Here is a 5,888-nt window from a genome sequence, read left to right as displayed (position 1 = left end):
ACCGGCATATCAAAGCTCTCGTCGATCGGCAGCTCTGTGTTCCATTGCTTCCCCTTCAGCCTCGACGCATTGAACAAAGAGCAAGGTGGTGGATGAGGCCTTTCTAGTCCCTTTTTAAGAGTATTCCATTTCAAATCGCGATGGATAAATAAAACGACTGTGTTTAGTAGCAACTCCCCGTGACCACCGTGCATCTAAAATATGAATGCTTTCTAAAGACTCTTGGCCAGTGATTTGTCCGATCAGCGTGACCACCTTCGCCATCGCTGTTTTGGGGAGACGCATAGACTGGTGGTGAACGGTGGCGGTCGCTGAACTATCGCCCCCTGCGGCTGGTCGGGGGTTGAGATAATGTTTGTATAATCTAAAGACGACGGGGTGGGAGTGGTCCTTTACTATGTCATTGTGGTGGATTATTTATGATGCATTTGAATCACTTAATCACAAAACATTTCTACATTATTTTGCAAGTAGTAGTAGTGAGCTCAAATCAATACCCTCATGTCCATATTTCACTCTGATATCTTGTGTGAGGGGACAAACCAGTATGTGCTGTTCGTTTTGTATACCAGACTCACATTGGCAAAACCGCTGTTCAGGTGGTATGCGGCTCCATCTTCCCATTTCCACACGCAGTCTATGAGCGGACAACCGAAACCGTGTAAAGGTTATCCTCAAATAGTCCTCAATGTAAGGTGTACTGCTGGTGCTGGTATAGAGTGGGTGGACGGATAGATCTGGGTTGATGGCCCTGGTATGTCTTATATCTTGTTCCCTCTTTGGATTGTAATTTCGGTCACTCTCAATATGATCTTGTTTTTCCATTATCTCAGATAAATGAGAATACATGACTTGGTTCTCATTTTTCAGCAATTGAAGAACATACCACAAGGGGTCATCAAGCATGCCTTTCCGCTGCTGTATGTTGGTGTACATATAATTTAATTCTAAAAAAGAAAAGAAAAAAAGTTGTTCGGTATATCTGACTGCTTGTACGTTGTGCAGTAATGTAGAAAAGTGTGATGGATTGCAATGCATCGTAGAATCGAATCGTTACCGGGTGAATCGTGATCCAATCGAATCGTTACCGGGTGAATCGTGATCCAATCGAATCGTTACCGGGTGAATCGTGATCCAATCGAATCGTTACCGGGGAATCGTGATCCAATTGAATCGTTACCGGGTGAATCGTGATCCAATCGAATCGTTACCGGGTGAATCGTGATCCAATTGAATTGAGGGCGGTGCCAATGAACTCACGCCTCTATAAATTAAACATAAAGCAAGCAATATCCAGCTATAGATTCTAAAACTGTGTATGACCCATTCAGGACGGGAAGTACCCTTTCGGTTGTTTTTAAGCATTATGTTATACTTTATAGCTATTGAAAAATAGCAGATCTAAAATATATATTTTTAAATGTATAGGAAAAGAAGAAAGTGGGATTTTCCACTTCGTGTCGTAACCCATAAAACCACAATGACCCACTGTCTGGGGAAACGCTGGTCTATAAGGGTTCCATCCTCCAGAACCCTGAATGGGTTCCATCCTCCAGAACCCTGAATGGGTTCCATCCTCCAGAACCCTGGATGTGTTCCATCCTCCAGAACCCTGAAGGTGGTATTTCAGTAGCCTGGCTAATAAGCCAGACCGAATCAGCCGTTAGCAAAAAAAGAAATGCCTGCCGGGGGATTACGGTCTGGAGAGACTCAGTTGTACGCCCATTTCCTATACACCAGAGAACTGGTGTGGCCAATCGGGACACGGTATGCAATATGGGCGGGCTTTGGTACAGTGACGTTCAATATGCTTGAGACCTTTGACTGACAGTAGCTCTGACCAATTGCGTCAAAGAGAAAATGTTTGAACCCGCCCCCCCCGGGAAACAAGATCCATACACAGCATCTCCAGACTCAAATACCACACGACTGTGTGATTTGAGTCTGGCTTATTAGCCAGGCTAGTATTTCAGTGTGCTACGAAAGGTTATCTTAACAAGAGAGGGGGGGGAAAAAGCACTTTATTATGTGAATGTGTGAATGATGGAATGAGGAAAGAATTATAACTACAAATTTTGTCTAATGCTTTTTATGGAGAATGGCTGTGCATAAAAAACAGTCTTTCAAATGTAATAGAAATAGAACAGAAATTGTTTGCCTAATTCTTTTGATTTTCTTGCAGTATTTAATTAAAACTTGCCTGTTTTTGTACATGAAGAGTTTGTGTATTCTCTCACACACTTGTGTGTGTGTGTGTGTGTGTGCACGCGCGCTCACACACTCGTGTGTGTGTGTGTGTGTGCACGCGCGCACACACACACACACACACACACACACACAGTGGGCTCAGGCACATCTTCGCGCACAGCCGATGTCCATGACATCAGAGACACTGGGCTCACTGCTAAAAATCGAAATGATCTTAAATCACATATTACACACATAAAGACCCCTAGGAAAGTGTTCTAAATCTTCTAAACGTCATTAATATATATATATTTTTTAGCAAAAAGGGTGAAGTGTCCCTTTAAAGCTCTCAAATGGTGACTGTCCAAGTCGCTCCTTTCTAAGACTGCCCTCTAGTGGCTAATCCCTTTAGTGTAGACTTTCTCATCTCCTCAGATTCAAGGTTCAAGGTGATCTTTATTGTTATGTCTCATGTTACGTACAGATACATCAGTGTTCATTTTGACAGCAAATTCTGATTTAGTCTGAGTAACACACCATTTAGTTTTATAGTCCTATTTTAGTCATCTGAAATTGTTTAGTCTTTGTCTATAGTCTCAGTCGACTAAATATCAAAATCTTAGGGCTCCATTTTTGTCACTGCTAAACCCTGTGTGTGTGTGTGTGTGTGTGTGTGTGTGTGTGTGTGTGTGTGTGTGTGTGTGTGTGTGTGTGTGTGTGTGTGTGTGTGTGTGTGTGTGTGTGTGTGTGTGTGTGTGTGTGTGTGTGTGTGTGTGTGTGTGTGTGTGTGTGTGTGTGTGCGTGCCGTTTGCAGGGCGTGCATTATTACGCAGAGAGAATTATTATTTTGAGGGTCGGCTTTGCTGTGGCTCGGTGTGTTGCGGTGGCAGCGGTGGCCGAACGGTTTGCGGAGCGGTCTTGATATCGGAAGGTCGCTATAGTTCGTATCCCCGGACCGGCACGTTAAAATTACCACCGCTGAAGTGCCCTTGGACAAGGCATTGAACCCCTACCATGAAATGTTCTATATGAGCAGAACAGGGCCTGGCTGTAAACAAGTTCTTGAGCTTAGTCCAGTTACCCTGGGTCAACATAGTACCTTTGCTTTGCCCTATGTGCAGTGCGTATTGCGCATATACGTAGCAGCAGTGCTGTGTCTGTCTGTCTGACTGACTGACTGACTAACTGACTGACTGAGGTGCATTGCGTCTCAGTTGTGCTGGCCACTAGACGCGAGACCCTCCGCAGGCGGGTCGAGCTTCTAGTTATTATTATTCATAATTATAGGGAGATGTAGGCCTTATTATTATTCATAATTTTAGGGAGATGTAGGCTTTATTATGAATCATAATTCTAGGGAGATGTAGGCCTAATTAACACCTGTTCTGTGACGTGTCCCCAAGAGTGAATCTGTAGCCTTGGCATTTCTGTGTCTGACCGCAAATAGGATCACATTTCATTCCAACTATCGGTTGTTGAGACTGCCTGAGAGAGACCATGCAGTGCTGGAACACAGCCAGTCTGAACAGGACGGAATGGGGACGAGTCTCAAGGACACATAGTCAGTTATCTGGAACATTGTCATGATCCACCTTCCTCCACAGCAGCTCTGATATGTCATCACCATGCTCAGCCACCAGAGGGCAGAATGGAACAACAACTAAAAGAAAAGCCCCTTTGAACGCTTCGGGGTGTGTTTGTTTATTATTATGTGAACAGTAGAAGATACTCTGTGGGAAAGGCATACATTACAGCAGCTGCTCCTTTCCTCATGCTATCTCTGTCCGTCTGTCTGTCCGTCCGTCCTGCCCCCCCCTCCCTCTCTCTAGACAAACTACTATGAGACAGACACATGTTGTAAGTTGTGTGTGTTCAGTGTCCTACAGCAGGCACGTGTACCCTAGCCACCCACTGCATACTCGTACACTCTCCAGAGAGTGCATTCTTGACACCCTACCCCGGCTGTAAACCACATGCCTCATGAACCTGGGTATTTGAACGCCTGACCCCCATTCTTAGAAAACAAAAGCGTTAAATCACTGTAAAAACTTGAAGATCATGACATGCAGGCCGGGCCTTGATTGAACAATGGAATACATTCAAAGTCAGATATTGGGGAGGAACACATTTTATTAATACTTCTTGGTTCAGTCATCTGGATGTCTGGGCAGCGGTGGCCGAACGGTTTGCGGAGCGGTCTTGATATCGGAAGGTCGATATAGTTCGTATCCCCGGACCGGCACGTTAGAATTACCACCGCTGAAGTGCCCTTGAGCAAGGCATTGAACCCCTACCATGAAATGTTCTATGAGCAGGGCCTGGCTGTAAACAAGTTCTTGAGCTTAGTCCATGCAGTTACCCTGGGTAAACATAGTACCTTTCCTTTCCTTTCCTTTTTTTTGGCACCCTGTTCTGAATGATGCAATCTCTGACGGTTTGACGTCCTCATAGCAGGCCACGTGACCATGCTGTAGTTTATTTAAAAGTGTCCGTGGTTTCCTCTGGCCTTATTGCATCACCAGGTGTTACAACACAGCACCTGTGGAAAGCCTGGCTTTCATTTCCATGTTTAACCAGTACCAATCCGGTCTAGAGCTCTGTAGAACTACCGGTATATGCATTAATGTCCACACACATACAGTACAGTATGCAGTATACAGTCATAGACCGGCGTTGACATAATCTGCAGATTCTCTTGGATAATTATGCAAACCAGCAGTGGTGGGAAAAGAAGAAAAAAACTAGTTTCAAGTTTTCAAAATGATTGTAGTGGAGAATATCTGCCTCTGAGATACCATACCATCTTTATTTCTATAGCACATTTAAATAACAACAAGTTGTACCAAAGTGCTTTACAATAAAACACAACTTCATTTAAAAACAAACAACATACAGTACACAGTGTCACTTTCAACATCAAAAGCTCATACTATATGCTTGGAAAAGCCAAAGAATAAAAATATGTCTTGAGGCGTGATTTAAACACCTGAAGAGTGGGGGCTTGTCTTATGTGCAGAGGCAGCTCATTCCAGACCTTGGGAGCTGCCACTGCAAAAGCCCGGTTCCCTCTGAGCTTCAGCCTTGATTTAGGCACCACCTAATGTAGTGGAGTAGAAGTAAAAGTATTGGAAATTAGAATTACTTAGTAAAGTACAGATACCTCAAAACTGTACATAGGCTACTGTAAGTACAGTAATAACTGGAAACCAGCAAAGCAACATTGATCCGAGGGAGGGCCTACCTCACTCACTCCTTACATCCATCATAGTTTCTCTTTTGTACATGTTTTCTCAAGTCACTTCTCTCCGACACACTCGGCTGCTACACAAGTCTTGTGTTCAAGTATGCAGAAGAATAATATTTCTTATACTCTTGCCCAGTTTCAAAATGACTTATTTTGGGATCTCTCTGTGTCTCTTCTGGTAATTCATGGAGTGGTGTCATCATACTCTTACCAAGTTTCAGAATGACTTCTTTTGGGATCTCTCTGTGTCTCTGCTGGAGTGGTGTCATTGATGGTCTCCTCCTTCTCTGCGTGAAGGCTTTATTCAGTCTTTATTACAGTATGTCACTCCACAACCTGGAACATGAATCTATTCCCCTGCCTTGTTGACAGACACAGAGGTGGTGTAATCTTCACTGCCTCATCTCTCAGGCAGTGATGAGGCAGTGACTGGTTAGCCTGGCTAATATAATAAGCC

Source organism: Protomyctophum bolini (assembly GCF_963924005.1).
Source record: "Protomyctophum bolini genome assembly, chromosome: 9".
Classification (NCBI taxonomy): Eukaryota; Metazoa; Chordata; class Actinopteri; order Myctophiformes; family Myctophidae; genus Protomyctophum; species Protomyctophum bolini.
This window is presented reverse-complemented; position numbering follows the sequence as displayed.